Source organism: Thrips palmi, unplaced genomic scaffold (assembly GCF_012932325.1).
Source record: "Thrips palmi isolate BJ-2018 unplaced genomic scaffold, TpBJ-2018v1 HiC_scaffold_1, whole genome shotgun sequence".
Lineage (NCBI taxonomy): Eukaryota > Metazoa > Arthropoda > Insecta > Thysanoptera > Thripidae > Thrips > Thrips palmi.
In genome coordinates, this window is record NW_023144620.1 from 2,703,045 (window position 1) to 2,721,743 (window position 18,699).

The window sequence follows — 18,699 nt, forward strand, 5'->3', positions numbered from 1 at the left end:
GCCATGCCGTGCCATGCCGCGACGCCGAGCGCCGCCGAACAGCGCCAGCCGAAGGGAAGGGCTGGCACAAGACACGACGCCGGGGCCGGGAAGGGGTAGGGGCGGCGCGGGGCGGCGCGGGGCGGCGCGGGGCGACGCCAGCCCGCTGCGGGGGCGGGCCAGGGCGGGCCAGGGCGGTCCGGGCCGCAGGGCCGCGGCGTCGCGCCCGCCGCACGCACGGCAGAACAACGCTGGAGGCCGGGCCGGCAGGGCGGTGGCAGCAGCGGGCTCTCCACAGCGCCGGGACCAGCGCCGGGACCAGCGCCAGGCGCCACCTCGTCTCCGCACTCCGCAGTCCCGTCCACAGACTCCGAGCCGCAGCGCCGCAGCGCCGCGAGCCCGCAGCCAGCGTCGGGCCGCGCCACGGCCGGTGAGTACGTAGCGGCCACTTGCAGCTTCTCGAATGCTGGACAGCCATCTCGTTCTGTTCCGTAATCTGAAAAAAATTGGGGGAAAATTACGAAAAAATATTTACGGACTTAGTTCGCGAGTCAGTCAGTTTCTCAACGTTGTTTCGTGAGTCCCGGTGGACACTAAATTTTTCGCGCTCCGTATAATACTTCCAGTTTTTACTAAACCTTAAATCTTAAAAGATTTTGTGCCCCTAGAACGGGTTTCAGAGAGCACTTGTACTTGTGCTTTAACATACCTATTATTCGCAAATAATTTTCCCGCCAACTTTGAATTATTTTCGGAGTTGTGATTCTGTCGTCTTTGGTTTTTCCGATTAGTAAATTTAGAAAAATCGTTTTTTTTTTCGTTTTTTTGTTTTGGTTTTCTACCCTGACTTCGTTATATTTTGTTATATCCGCTGACCCCGCAGAGCCGAGTTAGGTCGACGGGAATAGTTTGTTTTTGTTCTTTTCAACTTTTCTGATTCACTAAAAATTTTCAGCATGTGCGTGCGCTTGCGGGGTGAGCTATGTTCTTAGAGTGTGTGCGTCTCCTGGACAGTCCGCGCGTTTTACGACTTTGCCAAAAGTGCCGCGGCGCTCCGGACCCCAACCCGGCCAGGGCCGCCAGGGCCGCCAGGGCCGCCAGGGCCGCCAGGGCCGCCAGGGCCATGTGGAAGTGAAGTGAAAAGTGGCCCGGGAGTCTGAACACCGAGTTGCCCCCGCCGTAATGAAAAAGCAGTGTGCGCGCAAGGGACCGCTGCCAGAAAGTGAGTCATTTTGGCGAGGTCCGCGCTCCGCACGGCCGCACGGCCCGACGGCAGCCAATGGGAGCCGCTGCACCGAACTCGATAATGATAGCCTGCCGACCGAATTCCCCTCCCTTTGACGACACATGACGAGCCACCTAGGCCTGCGTTTGTGCGGTGGCGTGTGCGTGTGTGTGCGTGTGTGTGTGTGAACCGAAGCGAGCGCCAGCTCACTCCACCAAAACCAAAAACTTCCGAAGCGGAGCCTTTTTTCTTTTTTCTCCCCTCGCTATGCCGTCCAACGAGCGCGCTCTGCGTTCTGTCTGTCTCTCTTTCCCCCACAGACACACACACACTCACGCAGGGCCTCCCCCACATACTCCTCACCCTCACTTAGCCTCACACACACACACGCACACGCACGCACGCACGCGGGTCCCCAGACTCCTCCCCAACGCACACGCGATGCGGAGTGCGTTTGCTGAGGTGGTGCGCGCGGTCGGTACACCGTCAAAGTTTTCTCTGACCGTTTTCCGAAAACGTACTTCGCGGTCCCTTCCGCCAGAAAGAGCCAACTCACGCGGGCGCTCCGCCCCGCTCCATTGTGGATCAGGTTCCCCGCGGACTAATGGCGCCAACAACAACAACAACAACAACAACAACAACAACAGCAGCAGCAGCATAACAACAGCGCTGGTGATGGATCACCGGTATCAGCTTAATAACGACGAGTTTGTCCATCGATAGGCGGAAGGGGTGTTTGTCGTCGGCAAAGTGCGCATCGATCCGGTCTCGCAGTGTGGGCAATGGCCGCGCCTCGGTGCGACTCTCGAAAAAAGTTGGCAAGTTTGTTCGAAACAGTGGCGCAGCGTTCGGTCGAACGCAGTGCCAGCGGTGCCAGCGGTGCCAGCGGGGCGTGAGTTTATTGCGAGATGTCCCTGCCGTGCCTGCCGTGTCTGCCTCGCCTGGGGGTCTGCGTCGGGTGGACGGCGGCGCCGTGTGCGACACTGCAGAGCCCTAACCCCGGCCCGGGTCCGGGTGCCACCCCCGCCGCCATGCCGCCACGCCACGCACGTTATTGTCCCCGGCATGCAACCATTTGAATTGGACCCCCAGTGGCGCTGGATCGGCGGGCGCAAGCCTGCAGGCATTAGAAAATAAAAAAAAGAGAAGAAATTACATCGTTTTTTTACAAACGGGTAACGGCCCCCGCTAAAAGTCCAAAGCTACGCCCGAAAAAAATCGGTTCTTGAACCCCAAAAAAACATACTTGCAACGCGAGAATTTTCTTCATTGTTTCAAGTAGAATCGGCCCTTTGGGTGTGCTACCTGGTTGTCGCGGGGCCGTGCAGGACGACGCACAGTGGGGCAGAGACCGGTGGAGGTGGTCAAAATCCCAGACGGGATTGAGCCCCAGTGTCGCTAGATGGGACTCGAACCATTCGTGAGACCCCACCAATGGATTGCTCTGAACGAGGAATCCATTGCTGGGGTCACACGGTAGGTACGAGTCCTGTTTAGCGACTCTGGAGCTCAAAACGCGACTAGAGTTGCCGCCCCCACCGGTCTTCCGGCCCACTGCGCGACGGCGCCCTCCACGGCCAGCAGCAAGCCGCCCTAATTGTTGCCAAAAGCCCCGCCGGCTTGGCGTGTGTGTTGACGTGCGTTTATCCCCGATTGAGCCCAGCACATCCGCATTACGGCTGATGCGCTTTGTACCTGTAGCGTGGCCGTGCCGTGCCGTGCCACGCCGTGCCACGCCGTGCCGGGCTTTGGTGTTGACGCGAGGAAGGCGCCGAGTAAGCCGCGTAAGCCGACGTGAGTCGACTAGCGTGGCGGCGGCACGGCACGGCTTGACTTGCCGTCGAGGTAAACAGGGCGTGGAACGACGCGGACCCGTTGTCGATAAAAAGGACGCTTATTGCCGCCATACAGCAGAACGCGATGGGGCTGCTCGGTGAAGTTGCCCGCCCAAGGTATAAAATTGACTGCTCGTTGCAATCCAATGGCACCAGCGTGATTCGTTCGGTCAGACGCCGTTCAGACTGTGAAAAAAATAGAGTCAAATTGGGCAAAACTATTAGTACTAGTTTTTCTTTCGATCAGTGAAAAATTCCGAGGGTCTACTCCCATGAAAAGACTTGTCTGTTTTACCGTGTACGTAATTGCTGGAGGTAGGGCCGCCGGTTGGGGCGCAGCCATCGCGACGCGTCGCGACGGGAGGCGTCGCGTTTCCGCCGGCCATTCTCAGCCCGACACCGCTGTCCCGTTGTACCCGGCGGAGATACTCCGGGGCGGTACGGGCCGGGCGAGGGGCGGCGAGGGGCGGCGAGGGGCGGCGAGGGGCGGCGCGCCACCGCGGTGTCACCCTGACTTCGTGTCAATATTCCATTGGAAGCGAAGCGTGCGCCCTACCGGCCCCGCCTCGCTACACCTCCGACGTTATGAAGGGTTGATCCACAGGCGCTATATCCCTTGTCGCCCCGGCGGCACACTGCGAGGAAAAAAAATGTCTTGCCGTGCGCGACTTGTGACTGTGTGCGCGAGCAGCCAAGCACCGTGATTGTACACACGCGGGGCGGGGCCACGCGGGGCCCCGCGGTGATTTTCCGGCCCATTGACTCGCTATGATGGCACCTGGAAACAGTCCAGCCCATACAGGGCCCGGCCCGGCCCGATAGAGCCATCACCGTGCCCAAAAACGCTCTACTGAAAAAAAAAAATAATAAAAATTATCGACTGTTTTTTGGACGTCTCTTTTGAACCCACGCTGTTATCGTTAAAGTCTAGTCAAAGTAAAACTAAGCTGCTCAAAAGCTCGGAAGAAAATATTTGCGATCCGGCGAGCGCGGGTTTCGAACCCGGGCCTGCGCTAAAAGCGCGATAATGTGCTCACCGCGCTCCGCCACGGGGCGCTTAACCTTCCTCAACCGCGAGGCAATCCGAGGCGCGGCGCGGTGGGGCGCGGTGGCGTTGCGGGGCGCGGCGGGGCGCGGCGGCCCGAGGGCGGGGGTGGCTGACTTGGCATGTAATTACGCCGGTCCGGGAGGCAGAGGCAGGGAGGGGGTGGCCGTGGAAGACAAGGGGGTCGACGACTGCGAACTGGGCCAAGGTTGACTCATTACACTCGGGGTGGCGCGGCGGGGCGGAGCAGCGCGGAGCTGCGCGGAGGGCGCAACGGAACTCACCCCGCCACTCGACCCGCGGCCCCGAGCCTCCCTGGCGGTCGACGGCGGCCTCACTGCTGGTCGACGGCGGCCTCACTGCTGGTCGACGGCGGCCTCCCTGGCGGTCGACGGCGGCCTCACTGCTGGTCGACGGCGGCCTCCCTGGCGGTCGACGGCGGCCTCACTGCTGGTCGACGGCGGCCTCCCTGGCGGTCGACGGCGGCCTCACTGCTGGTCGACGGCGGCCTCCCTGGCGGTCGACTGCGGCCTCCCTGGCGGTCGACGGCGGCCTCCCAAGCGATCCACGGCGGTCTCCTTGGCGGTCGACGGCGGCCTCAGATCGTCCCCGATAAGGCCCACGAGACGCCGTCCGCGAATTTGTTTTCGCGTTTTGCAATCGCGGGCCCCTCTAGCCGCCCTCCCTCCCCGCCAACCCCTTCCGCTTCCTGCTATCCTTCGCCGCGAAAAGGCGCGGGGAGTAAGAGTTGAGGGTACACACACATCTTATCGGAGGAGGGGAGGGAAGGGCATTTCATCATGACTGAGCAAATCGAATCGACGTCGCCAGAGATGGAGGAGCTGCACCAGGCAGGAACGCTCACCGCGGCTCGGCTCGCCGTGGCTCGGCACGGCGTAGCACGGCGCGGCGTAGCAAGCATTCGATAAGAAACGTCGGCAGGGAAAGTAGCAAGTCAGGCCGGGCCCGGCCGGGCCGGGGGTGGGGGTGGCGGAGTGGGGGTTGCTTCCCCCACCCCCGGGCTCCCCCCTCCCCTGAGGCTCGCGCAGCCAATGGCGGAGGCGCGCTGCGCCAGCGCCGCGCAGGGAGGTGGAGCAAATTGTGAAACATTCTTCCTTCCTTCACTCCCCGCGTCCCGTTCTCCGTCTCGCTCGCACTCCGTTCCGACCTCCACCCTCGCGCTCTCTCACTCTCATGCTGTCATATTTTTCTGCCTCTCCCTCTCTCTCTCTCTCTCGCTCGCCCTACAACATTACTTTCCTCGAGTGTTTGTGCCGTTCCTCCTTTTCTCGTTCTTTATCCCCGCTCTCTCTCTCTCCCCTCGCTGTAACACTTGAGTTGACTGGCTTGGTCCTGGTTTACCTTTGGCTTTTGCTCCGGCCCCATTGAGGCCACGCGCTACACGGCGTCGGCGTGCTTTTCCATCAATTTCGCATCAAAAGCCGTAGAGTGGGACGTATCGGCGGGCCGCATCGGGAGCACAGGCAGTAGTGTTTGCATTCATTCGAAGGAGGAGGGGGGGGATCTTGGGAGGCTCACTAAGAATTCAAACTGGTCCAACTAGGTAACCAGAAAAAAGGAGGAAATCTTGGGAGGCTGACTGAGAATTTAAACTGGTGCACACCATGAGACTAGTCTCATGTGCACACTAAGTAACCAGAAAAAGAAAGGGGGAAATCTTGGGAGGCTCACTGGGAACTAGTGGAACTAAGTAATAAAAGATAGATTTTTTTTTTAAATTTAAAAGTTAAAAAATATTTTTAGCGGACGTTTTTGATTAGCAGGCTTATTACCGCAGTATTAAATGCACCGATGCCCCTCGCGCCGACGAGCAGCCACCAAACAACAATTAAATGTATTTGGAACAGTTTAAAAAGAATGCTTGGATTAAAATATACATTAAAATCTCCCAAAAATATAAAATGAAGCTTACAAAAGATACTCTAAATACAGTCCAGCAATAACTATTATTTGTAATAGGACGACTCAAAATTATTTAAGTTGCGGAGACCAAATACTGACAGACAACACCTGCACCCTCTCTCTATGGCACTATTCGGGCACTGATTTGAACTTCATTGTAACGGCTTGGTTCAAATTCTGGAGCAAACACACCGACGCTGCTTCGCTCCCCTTCCCGACGACCGCGGTATAATCTTGAAGCAGCGAGTCCTCCCTGAGCCATGCCAAGGCGGCCCCCGAACACGTGCTCCTCCGTGGATCCGCGTCGGCGGGCGCATCGAAGTCGTCATCTTCCTGGAGCCGTCTCGCGTGGCGCCGCGTCACAACACCCACACATACACACACACACCGCCGCCCCGGAAGAACTTTCACTCTCACTGCTCGCACTCTCACTGTCACTTGCACTGCCGTGTGGCGCGCACTGCACGGTGTGCGTCTCGCGGGGAGGGTGGCCGAAGACTGGCAGAGGAGAGCTCGTCGAAAGGGTTAAAACGAGACGGCGGAAACGGAGGGGGCAGGCGGGCAGGCGAGCTGGCAGGCAGGCGGGCGGGCAGGCAGGCAGGCAGGCAGGCGATGACGTTAGACAATGGGAACATGAATAACAGAAGGGTTAAGGGTGCATCTTCCAGCAGGCGGGCGCGGTGCGCGGAGCCTAGGCGGCCGTTGCGTCCGGGTCGGGCGGGCTGGCTGGCTGGCTGGCTGGCTGGCGGGCTGGCTGGCTGGGCGGGCTGGCTGGCTGGCTGCGCGCGCAGCACAGCGCTAATGAATTCAGGGAAGGCGGCGGGAATAAATTAGGTCGGCTCTCCGCCCCCCGGGCCAGACCCCGGCCCGCGTTGGGGTAGGACGAAGGGCTAAGCGGCCGCCGCCAGCCGGCTGGTGTCGCGCCGGCGTGCGCGGGTTCGAACCCCGCCGACTGCGCAACCAAATTTTTTCTTACTTTCCCTTTTGCGGATAAAGAGGTTGCTACGCACTTTTAGCACAAACAAGCGTCCTCGCGCCGCATATGGAAAAAAGTACAGTAAAAATATTGACATTTTGAAAAGTTGATTGGAAATTTGGATGAGCGGTTTGCGTGATTCCTGTATACCTTCCCAGGCGGTCGGGCAGGGCGGGGCGGTACAGGACGCGGATGCGGGACGGTTGCGAGGATAAATAAGAATAGACATGTAAATGGGCCGGAGGTAATGCACCGGTGCGGTGCGATGCTCGGGGTGCTGCTCGGGGTGCGTGAGGACGAGCAGGAGGCGCGGTCGTTGACTTCCCGTGTGCTGCAACCCTTCCGCCGCTCCGTGCACGGAGTGTTGTCTGCCGCGACACTGTCATACGTGTTACCGCGCGGACCCACTTAAATGGCGTGCCGTGCCGCGCCACCGCGGTGCTGTTTACACGGGGCGAGGGGGTCGCGGCGGAGAGGGATAAGAGGTTGTTGGGATTTCGCGCTCGCTGATTTATCGTCAAATAACCTTCATTTTTGCATCGCCAAAAAGGTACGCGGCAGATGCTGCGCGGCGGCGGATGCGATTTCTCATATCGGGCGGCCCCGCGCGGCGGAGGAGGGGGCGGCGATCTCGATCTGGCGCGCGACAAGGAGAGGGAGGGAATGCGCGAAGCGACGCGTTTTTATTAAAAACGGATCAATTCCGACGCAACGCGGACTACGCAAGCGCGCTGTGCTCGGCGCTGGGAAAGGGCAGCATCCAATGTCTTGACAACCGGCAGACAAATGAAACCGCGACAAAAAAAAAACTGAATCTCAGTGAAAGTGGTTGGACGTGGCTGCAGATAGCGACGAGGTAGCAGCCTCCTTGAAGGGGTGGTGCTCTCCTCGCCGCGGTCCGGGCCGGCGACCCCGCGACCCGCAGGTGCCGGCGGAGAGGGTCGCCGGGTCAATAGTGCCAATAATGTTCTCCGACCGCAAACAACCGGAAGGGGGCGAGGTAATGCGGGAAATTGCGAGCCGGAGCGAGTCGTCCCGTCGCCCCGTCTCTGTCGCACCCCTGCGGAACGCCTCGTGAGTGCGACAGAGACCGTCTTCGGAATCGCTCGACATCGAATTGTTTTCGCGGCGAGTGTTTGCGCTGCGCTTATCGAGCTCTCTAACTCTCGCTCTCGAGAGCTCGATTGGTTGAATCGATGTTATCTGCCAATCGCGACGCGCAAACGGGCCGTGCGGTTTTTTTTTTTCGCGAAAATCCGCATACACTCTCATTCCAGGATCGTGACGTCACGTTGAAACGAAAGTGACAAAATGTCACGTTCGTTGGAGCATTGTGTCACGTTCGTTTGAATGTGAACAAGCTGATTTTTTGGCCAATTCACACCCAAACGAATGTGACACAATGCTCAAACGAACGTGGCATTTTGTCACGTTCGTTTCAACGTGATGTCACGTTCCTGGAATGAGAGTATACTGCTCTGCTCATCCGTGGGAGCGCTCTGCAAAAGGGTTCAAGGGTTGCCCCATCCTCCCCGGCTGCGGCCCCGGCCAAGGCGACGAGCGGAGCGGCGGGGCCGGCGGCCGAGCCACGCAGGGATGCGCCGCCGAGCCGAGCCGGGCTGGGCCGAGACACGCGGTGTCGATTTCACGAGCTGCGTATGCAAAACGCTTTTGTCATCCGCGAGGGTCGCCTGCTCTGTCTGGCGATGAGCTTGTTTCAGCCGGAAGGGTTGCCTCACCTTGAGCGGAGGCTTGCATGCAGGGGCCGCCCGGCAACGCCCAAGCACGGTCGCTTAGGGACGCTCCCTTCATCACAGTGCAAATTTATGCAAAAAAAAATAATCTCAATTTTAAAAGAAAATTATTTTTAAACTTTCTTTGTGGGCAACTTGGTTTTTTGGCACCCCGGCACCGGAACACCTTCCGGGCGGGCGTGAGGTGATGAATGAACCACCAGGCTGATGGCTGTGTAATGATGATACGCGGTTAGCTGTGATTGCGTGATTGATGATGCACTGCGTGTACTCCCCCGAACACTTTCACTGGAAGAAACCTCAAACGCGATCTTGATCCCTGTTTTCATCCTATGCTTTCCGTCAGGACCGCGTGTTTGCCTCTGTGTGTGTATGTGTGTGTGTGTGTGTGTTGTTTTTGCATGCAGGCGCGCCACTGAGCCGTGAACAACAGATAGCTTTCGCGCTCTGCACTTTCGACATGCACAAATTTATGGCCCCGTCGGCGCGGCGCGGTTCGGCAACGCCGCCAACCCTTTCCGTTATGCACGGAACACGCATGCAAAAGGGGAAAATGAGCCACTTTGGCATCAAACGTAATAAACGGGTATAAAACATGGTCCGCTGGTCGAGAAAAATGCGTTTTATTATTTGAATGCGTTGCATAAAAAAACACACACACCGTGCTGCGACAGGGGGCTGAAGATGCTCCCGCTCATAAAGGTTCGCGGGGAGGGAGGGGGGGGGGAGGGGTTCGCGAGCTCACGGCAACAAGTCCACCTTTCGCGAAATAAAGGACCACCCCTCGCAGACAGAAGCAGAAGACATTATTTAATGTCTGAGGGATGCACCGCCGCGCCGCCGCGCCCCGCGATGCGTGCGCAGTGTACGGGTTGCCTGTCGGCCCGCCAGCACGCCAGCCAGTGCAGCAGGGATGTAACGAAAAAAGAAAAAAAAAGTTGTAATTAGCCCTCGGTCGTATTCGAACCCGGGCACGCACGAAAACGAAAGTTGTTGGATGCATCACGCGCACCGCCGAGGCGCGAGCCTTAGATATCAATTTGGAGGGTGCCGCGGGGACCAGCTGACGAGCTGGCTCGTGGAGGCCTTTTGGTCTAGTCAGGTACCCGAAGGGGAGTGGGACTATGTGTACAGAAAGGAAACCCGAGAGTGAGCCATCTGCATACTAGGGCATCATGAAAGTGGCAGTCTGGCAGCCTTGAGGCAGGAAACCAGACAACATTTGTTCCAAAAAAAAAACAATTTTAGATGATGGTGAAATTTAAAAAAATTCGGAGAAAGAAATGGAGAAAAATTTACTATAACGAAACAAAAGGGTTATCCACACACACCACTCTGCCGTTGCCTGCTGCTGGGTGGAGCTGGATGCGCTAGGTGGGCAGCACACCGGCAGCACTCTAACCCTTACTCCCTTTGTGCCGCGATGCTATCAGCGTATCTGGCCGCGGCTCATTTTAATACGCCCCTCTCTCTCGCTGTGTATTACTCCATCCATTTTATCCTCTTTTAACAGACCGGCTGTCACGTGACTTCGGCATATGGAGGAACAGAGGAACCCGGACGGCATGGAGGCCGCGCGGAGAAGAACGCGGGGCCCCGCCGTAAAAGTGTCCCCGGGGTTCAAACGCCGCGGCCGTGGCGCCAGAGAGGCGTTTGGGATTGGCGCGTGCGGGCGTGCAGCGGTACTTGGGGGCGTCCTCACTCTGACACGCCCACGCGCGCGCGCACACACACCGACACCTCCTAGGAACAAGCGGCAACCTTCCGGGAGCTTCCAGACACTCGGCTATCTCGCAGTAGCTTTCAGACACTCGGCTATCTTCCAATAGCGTCCAGACACTCGGCTATCTTCCTGAGCGCTTCGGAGACTCGGCTAACTGACTTCTGCGGAGAGGTTAGGGTTGTCCTTTCGATAGCGTTTTTCTTTGTTACACTTATCAGGACATGCTCACGCCATGATTTTAATCTACTCTGACAAACTTTTGACACATTTTGGTTAGGTCCCGGTGAGGGCATTTCAACTGGTTTAAAATATATACGCACCCAAACTCGGGAAGTGGGAAAAGCAGTTAGCCGAGTCTCCGAAGCGCTCAGGAAGATAGCCGAGTGTCTGGACGCTATTGAAAGATAGCCGAGTGTCTGGAAGCTACTGAGAGATAGCCGAGTGTCTGGAAGCTCCTGGAAGATAGCCGCTTGTTCCTAGGAGGTGTCGACACTAACACACGCGCGCGCGCGCTTCCCAACAAACTCGTAGATCTCGCCGACAACGCGCCAAAGCCCGGACTCCGGAAGCAGCCCCGGCAGCCCCGCTGCTGCACTGCCAAAGGCTTGCTCGATTGAGCGATCCTCCATTCTCCGGGCCGAGCCGGGCGCTGGTGTACAAGTGCGTTGGCACGCTAGCCAGCGCGGCGCGGCGGCGCGCCCCCACCGCGGAGAGGCCGCGCGTTACAGTGTGATTACTTTTATCTTTTTGCGTGGCGCGGCGGTGGGGTGGGTGGGTGAGGGGCTGCTTGTTGGAGTGCGGCTGGCGGCCTGGAAGCCACAAATCACGGTGCCGCTCAAGGGCCCAAGTCCACGTGCGTGTGTGTGCGTGTGTGCGTGAGTGTGTGTGTGTGCGTGTGTGTGTGCGGCAGGCCGTGCGTGTGAGTGCGTTGCATGATAGGTTCAGTAATGCCCTCACGGTGGGCCAGTGAAAGGGCAGCACACGCGAAGCCCGTGCGGCGGCCCTGGCGGCTCTGGCGGCCTCGGCGGCCCCGTGGTGGTGCTCGTCGTCGAGAACAACTCGACCATCGACCGAGCCCGCAACACCTGGCCGCGCTCGCATACTCGCCTCGCGGCACGTCCGCGGCGGCCAAATTAATTTGAATATGTTTGGAGCGGCAAAAGGGGGACTAGATGAGCCTGCCGGGGACGACCGGGACGACCGGGACGTCCGGGACTCCCGGAACGCGACGCGGACAGGGCTACTTAATCTCCAGCACGCAGCAGACGCAGCAGACGCGTATGCAAATGCGAGGAAAAGGGTTGGCGGCGCGGTACACTGCCAGGTAACGGACGGCGCGGCTCGGCACGGCGCGGCGCGGTACAGCACACTGCCAAGCTCGCCGAGAAGGATTTCTCATGCAGTCTTCCATGTTTTGCTTTCTATCGTGCCAACTGACTTGTTTGTAGATGTGAGATCAGGTTCGAAGTCGACACCTGCCAGAGGTGTTTTAGCGAACCGATCAGGATCTCTATAAAGTACTAGAACTTGAACTTTCCATATTTCAAACGTACTACAGAGTACACGCACAGTGGTCTTTGTAAAATCCCGTTCTCTTCTCTTTTTCCGGTGTATGATTTCGTTTGCGCTTTGGATGATCAGGTTGGAGCAAAGAGCAGCGGGGTGCCAATTTGCTACTGTATAGTTTCCTTTCTCGGTCGCGTTATGCAAATTCATACGCCTCATCCAACTTGCCGGGTTACATTGAAAAAAAAATTCATAACTTTATTTTTGTTTTATTCTAGGAATTTAATTTTGTTACTAATTTTTTCATTTTTTTTTCAATTGCAGATGTCCTTTGGCTCTAAACTGCGCTAGTCCGAGGGTCGTCCACAGCCAGCAGCCGTAATACGTGAGTGTTGGAGTCTGCGAAGGCGTGACTTGTGCCCATTTTTCAATCTCGAGAGTTGTATATACTTTTCCACTGAAATTGTACTTTTTTCATCCCTGCCTAATTGCCACACGGGCTTGCCGCGTCGGCGCGCGCACCCTCGAGTAATATCCGCGCTACAACCATGGCCGCCCCGCCGCTTCGCCGGGCCGCCACCCCGCGCCGCCGCCCACCCCAAACCCCAGCCTGCCAGCACCACCCCCTCGGCCGGGCCCTCGGTCGCCATGGCAACCGAGTCTTGAATCCCCATCAACTTTCAAGTACCCTGCTTATGCGATCCACACATGTCGCTCGCGCATGTGTGTGGGTGTGAGCGTGGTGTGTGTGTGTGTGCGTGTGTGTGTGTGTGTGCGCGCGCGTGTGCGTGCGTGCGCGTGCATTTGTGCGAGTGAGACATGGAGGGGGTGGACGCCATGCTGGCGCCTCGTATCGAATGTAAAGCCTTCAATAACGTATCGCCGTGAATTCCACGTCTCGGAAGGGAAGGGCGCAGCGACGCGGCCTTCGCATCATCGCGGCGGAAAAAATGAGGCCGAGGAACCGCCGGAAAGGGTCGGAGGGGTGTCGCTAAGGGTCGGAGGGGCGTCGCGAGGGGTCGGATGTAGCCAAGGATCGAAAGTGCGACGTCGAGATGGGTCGAAGCGGGGCGTGGTAAAGGGCCGAAGGGTCGGTAGTCCAAAGGGGAAGCGTTGGTGGTCGAAATAAGGGTCGAAGGGTCGTCCTGAAATGGCGGTAGGGTCGCGGAAGGGTCGGAGGGCGCCTCCACGTCGTGGGCGTCGCGGTGGCGTCGCGGTGGCGTCGCGGGCAGCGAAAGGAGGGCGTCGCTGGCGTCGAGGCGGCCGGTATCTCCAGCGGCAAATCACGGTCGATCCCGGGAGGGTTTATGCGTCCGATAGACACGGCCCGCGCCATAAAAAGGGAATCTGGCGACACATGCCGTAAACCTGTGCCTCGCCGCCTCGCCGCCCCGAGCCGAGAGGCTTTGGGCCCTTGTAGCAACCGCTGCCATATCGCGCCGCGCCTGGCCGCGCCCCCCGGGAACATCTCCCGCCCCGCCGTGGCGCGCCAGCGAGCGCCAGCGGGAAGGAATATCAGATGACGCGGGGCGCGTTTAGCGGGGGGAAAAGCGGGACCAGCGTGTCGGTGTTCGAACCCGGGACCGCGCAGGCCAGGTGATCGCTCTGCTCTCCGCGGTGCGCTGCCGGTCCGCGCGACGCCGCAGCCGCGGCCCCACTGATTATCGCACCGGGTCTGCGCGGCTCTCGGCGCTGCCTGCTGAATGAACCCCGCGACCTTCCCCAACCCGGCGAGCAACCGGGCCAGCCATTAGCCGCCCCTCCGTCTTGGAGTGCTGGCTGCTCTGCCGGGGCGGCTCGGCGCGGCGCCACCCCCTCGGAATGTAATTACCGAAGGGGCTTAAAGAGGCGCTGCTGCCGCCTGCTGCCGCCGAACCGTGCCGAACCGTGCCGCCGCCGCCCTCCCTTTTATTATTTCGCTCTTCCTTTCACTGAGACACTTCCCTCCCCAGCTGGGCTCCCTTGACATCGTTTGTAATGAAAACAAGCGCCTTTAGTGGGGCAGGTCGGGGACCCGCGTTGCTCGCTCTCTCTCACACACACACACTCGCTCACACACACGGACGGCGCGAATGAGTGGGGGGCGTGGGTGGCGCTTCAATGAGGGCGAAAGTGCGGCGCGGCCTTGCGCTCGCTCCAAGGTCGACGGAGTTGCCGCGCATTCATTCATTCATTCATTCATTCATTCATTCATTCATTCATTCATTCATTCATTCATTCATTCATTCATTCATTCATTCATTCATTCACTCATCATTCATTCATTCATTCATTCATTCATTCATTCATTCATTCATTCATTCATTCATTCATTCATTCACTCATTCATTCACTCATTCATTCATTCATTCATTCATTCATTCATTCATTCGTTCATTCATTCATTCGTTCATTCATTCATTCATTCATTTCCTAACGACTAGCCCCTCGAATAAAATTTACTTTGAAACAAAAGAAAATTTTCACTTAGCGCGTATAGCACGGAAGGAAACATATTCCCTTTTAGTGCAAGGGTGGCAGTGGCGTGCGCAGAAATTTAGAAAGGGGGGGGTCAGGCCACGCTTTTTGCCTACTTACAGGGGGAAAGTGACGCAATTTGCCTACCTTCCAGGCGGCTGTCTAGTGGCCAAAGGGGGGGTCATGACCCCCCTGCCCCCCCCCCCCCCCCCCCCCCCCCCCCCCCCCCTGCGCACGCCACTGAAGGGTGGTTTTCGTTTTCACAGTGTACCTGGAGGGCGGACTCGCCACCCCCTCTCACATCGTATCATATTTTCCTCTGCCACGCATCCAGGCGCGCTCTCGCAGCGTCCTATACCCAGCCCTGTCACATATCACATCCCAGCCATTCCCTTCCCACTCGGGGCGCACACACACAGACGCGCACCCACGTGCGCGCACACACACACGCACACACACACGCACACACACACGCACACGCACACACACATACACTTCGTGTGTGACGCTGGAGCCTGGAGCGCCGCGCTCCCTCCAGTATTGCCCGTGGGTTTGGTGGGGCGTGCGTTGCCAACCCTTCCTCGATTCCCATTCCAGATCCGTCTCTCTCCCTCCCTCCCTCCCCGTCTTATCAAGGGGCGTCGTGTAGGGAAGCGCCGTCGGCTCCATCCTTTTCTACACCATTAACATACTCATACATCCTCCCCGAGCGCGCGCAACTTCACTTTTTGATTTTCGACACCTGAGTTTCTCCGCTGATACTCTTCTCCTCTCTCTTAGCTCCCTTTGGAGAGTGTGCGGGGTACAATCCCCCTCTCTCTTTCTCGCGTGTACCGGCAGTACCGCCCCGCCGCACGCAGTGGCCCCTTCAGCCACAATCCATCATGCATGTTTTGGCCTTCATCATCCCTCTGCGTTCTAAGCCCGCGCCCTGCCCGCGCCCTGCCCGCGCCCCGCCCGCGCCCCGCGCGTCGAGGCGAGGCAGCCCCTTCGCGAGTCTCTCGGCCCCGCGCCACGCCGCGCGCTCCCCTCCGCCAAGGTGCCCTCCACCTTGCCGAGCACACACTTGAGCTTCGCACCTCCACTCCCCACGCCGCCTCGGATATTGAAACATAAAAGAGATAAACTGTATTAGGTGCGGCAGACTATCTCGAGTTGCAGGCGCAGTGTGTGTGTGCCACGATGTGTGCGAGCGTGTGGCGCCCTCGAGTCTCAGGTCCCAAAATGGCGGCCCTTTCCTCAAAGATTATTTATTTTTATTTGGCGACGGTGCTGCGCGCCGCGTACGCTGTCTGCGAGAGGCTTCCGGTTTGTGTCTAAGGGCCGCGGCGCGCTGTTGTGCGTCCCCGCCAGCCCGCGCCAGCCCGCGCCAGCCCGCGCCAGCCCGCGCCAGCCCGTCCGTCCCGGGGTTCGCAAGCTCCGCGCCGCGTCCTCTGCTTTTGTCATTTTAAGGGGCATTCCGCTGCAAATTCCTCGCCCTGGGCGGTTTGACAACGGCGCAACTTCAATATCCCCGGCTGCTCCTGAAATTGTTGCGCATAAAACCCACCCCCAGTGCCCCCGGCCTATCTCCCCTGCTGAAAAAAAGGGAAATGGGAAGAAAGCTGTGGGGGCCGCCCCGCACCCGCAGTGCTTGCCGGGACTACTTTTCCGAGCGGCAATTTTCACTGAACTATTCCGTTTCGCTGATATTGCTTGGTGTGTTGTTGTTGTGATGCTTTTTTCCAGCTGGCCGCCGCGCTGGAGACTCGACTCGCCGCTTTGCTGTGCTTCGCTGCGTCCGGGATGCCGCCGCACTGCTAAACTTGGTCTTGGCAACGACCTATCGCAGGCTCAGCTCAGTAGCGAGGTATAGAGTTCCTACGTAGCATGAGAAACAGTAGGAACTTGATACCGTGCTCCTGGACTGGCCGCGTCACGGCAACAGTCCAACAGCACCCAGCGACGCCGCACCACCGCCACCATCACCCCCACCATCACCATCACCACCACCATCACCACCAATGTCAACACCCTGTCTCCAGCCTGTCGGTGCAGACAAAGCGGCTGGGTCTGCGACATCTTCATCGAATTTTGGCCATTAGTTGTTGTTTCTTTTGAAAACACCTTCTTTTGCTGTCAAATTTGATAAAAACGTCGCCGCTAGTCGCATGCCTGCACCCTGTCTAGAGTTGTGACGGACGCCCTGACCATCGTCATCACCACGGCAACCACCGCCATAATCCGCGACTTCAGAACAAAAAAACATCAGGAAGTCCCTAAAATGTATTCGTCTCCATTTTTTATTTGCTAAAAGCCTATTTGAATTTTTCTTTGTTTCTGATTTTACATTTCACCTATGTAAATGAATTTGAGTGCACGTGTATTTGTGTGTGTGTATTTGTGTGTGTGTATTTGTGTGTGTGTGTGTGTGTGTGTGTGTGTGTGTGTGTGTGTGTGTGTGCAGCACTCAGTGAAATGACAGAACAGAAGGGTTGCGTGGGTGGACGAGGGAAATAAAAAGAGAAACTAGCATGCTTTGTTGTTTGATTTCCGTCTCTGCCCTCACCCACTGACTCACATTAAAGGGCACACACATTGCCGGGGTATAAGAAAGCACTCGGTCGAAAAAAAGGGTGCCATGTGAGGTGCGAGCCCTAATGTAGGGCCTGCACGGGCCTGCCAGGGCCCAGGCCGCCTCCCCGCCCCCGCCCCCACACCTGCGGGCACCAGATGCCCTCGATACTGGGTCACAAGCTCACGTCCTCTTCGATTAACTCACAGAAAAAAATAGAGGGGGACACAAAAAAGGGGAACCACAGCCCTGGCGGGATTCGAACCCACGCCTGCACGACAGATGATGTGGCGGCCGCAGTGTTTGCGGGGCAGTCGCGCTTGGATTGCGAGGCACGTCGCGTCACCCCGTAATTTGTTTTTATTCTTTCTGTCCTCGGCCCTGCTGGGTCCGCCTCGACCCGCTGGGCCTAACGACAGGGGACTGACAGGTGCCTAAGTAAAGAGCGATTCACTAGCCGAGGCGGCTTGCCTGGCACGGCTTGCCTGGCACGGCGCCGTGACGGCGTCCGTCACCAGAAGGGTTGGGAAGGCGCGAGTCACCGCCCACTCGACGCTTTCATTACTCGAAGAAAAACTTGGGGGCGAAGACAAAAGACCTTTTCGGGGAGGTGTGAAAGAAACGGGCATGGACGCCGCGCCCACGTCACCTGGAGTGGCGCCAGGGCCAAGGAGGCTCTGAGAACCCTCCTCAGGGCTTAGCTACCAATTCGCGGTCGACGTCCCGACCATGGTCCCGACGTCCCCAGGCTGCTCTACTTATGGCAGCACAACACCCTCCGTGGGGGCGGCGGCAGACGCGCGGGCATGGCCTGGCATGGCCGCGGAGGGAGACCATGCGACCGGCTGACGTATGAGGCGCAGCACAGCGGCGCCGCAGCACCCGGGTTCAACTCCCGGTGGCGGCGCGGCGTCCCGCAGCTCATGGCACCCGGCTTACTTTTTCATTTGGCCGCTGTAGCCGAGTCGGACCGACTAGGATTTCCATGTTCGCATAAAGAAGAAGAAGAATCCCATTCCCCGGCACGCCCGCCTCGCCCCGTCACGCCCCGCCACGCCCCGCCACGCCCCGCCACGCCCCGCCACGCCACGAATGCCTCCCCCGAGCGGCTTACCAAGATTGTTCTTTCCTTGGGCCGTCCTCATCCTCCTCGCCCTCTTCCCGGCCCTCGTCGTGGAGCCCCGCAGCGCGTCGCAGCGCGTCGCAGCGCCCCGGGCACACCATGGGCACACCCCACGTGGGGCGCGTCGGAGGGACGGTACCTACAGCGCCGCACCGGGGACAGTAATGCGGCGCATGTCGGAGAAATGCCACCGAAGATAGTTCCAAAAAATAAATACAACGGTGTTGTTGTTTTTACCCGGGGAGTTCCACGAGTTCCCGACCACACGCAGGCAGAGCGTGGGGTTGGCGCCGCAGTGCATTGGCGTGCAGCGCGCCAAAATTTAAAAGCAGGCGGCCAGGTCGCGGGCCTCGCGTCGCTTCGCGGCCTTGCGTGTCGGCCACAGATAAGGCGTTCACGGGCATGCCGGGGACGACCGGGACGGCCATGCCCGGCCAGGCTCGCGTGCAGACGCCATTCCGGAAGCTGATCCATTACGGCGGGAAAGATTGCATTACGCACACACCGGCCGAACCTCGGCGTTCTTGCCGAAAAGAACCGCGCGAGCAAACGCCAGGGCAGAGAGCCGGCGCGGCGTAGCGTGGCGTAGCGCGGCGCGG